Source organism: Sinocyclocheilus anshuiensis, unplaced genomic scaffold (assembly GCF_001515605.1).
Source record: "Sinocyclocheilus anshuiensis isolate Anshui unplaced genomic scaffold, SAMN03320099.WGS_v1.1 scaffold233, whole genome shotgun sequence".
In the NCBI taxonomy this organism is placed as follows: Eukaryota; Metazoa; Chordata; class Actinopteri; order Cypriniformes; family Cyprinidae; genus Sinocyclocheilus; species Sinocyclocheilus anshuiensis.
In genome coordinates, this window is record NW_015540843.1 from 18161 (window position 1) to 18790 (window position 630).

Consider the following 630-nt stretch of genomic DNA (forward strand, 5'->3'; position numbering starts at 1 on the left):
AGAGTGGTTACAATCATCCGGGTTTAAATCGCGCTCAAATTGATTTGATATTGACGCAATATTTACACTGAAGCTTGCAGGCGGCTATGGTAGGGGCATGACATTTCACGACCAGGCGCCGAGTGGAGCCAATCACAACACACACTGGCCCAGCTAACCAATCACAGCACATTTCGTATTTCAGAAGGCAAGCCTTCATTTGATACAGGAACTATTCGAGCCGTTCATGCCAGACTGGGGAGAGAGGTGTTGTAATAATGTAAAATATGTGAAAAATACAACCTAGTATGAGAGCCTGTTCTAGTACACCCCCAAAACAAAATCAAGACTTTGTAAAAGAGCATAATAGGACCCCTTTAACTACAATTTAAATGTGATTCAGATGTTGTGAATTACCACAGACAATAATTATGGCCAGGATTTGAATTTTTTTTATTCAGCAGTCAAGCTACTCAGAAGTTGTACTTGCCAAAACAAAAATATCAGCAATAATCCAGATTATAAAAATGACAGTTTAGGTTTAAATATATTTACAATAAAATCTAATTTTGAATTATTACATTTACATTACATTTAGTCATTTAGCAGACGCTTTTATCCAAAGCGACTTACAAATGAGGACAATGGAAG

General features: G+C 37.0%; 1 protein-coding gene across 5 annotated transcripts in view; it reads left to right on the forward strand.

Moving 5' to 3' along the window:
- LOC107687559 (transmembrane protein 19-like) overlaps positions 1–630 on the forward strand; it is a 15760-nt gene that overhangs the window by 9618 nt on the left and 5512 nt on the right. The window lies entirely within an intron of this gene.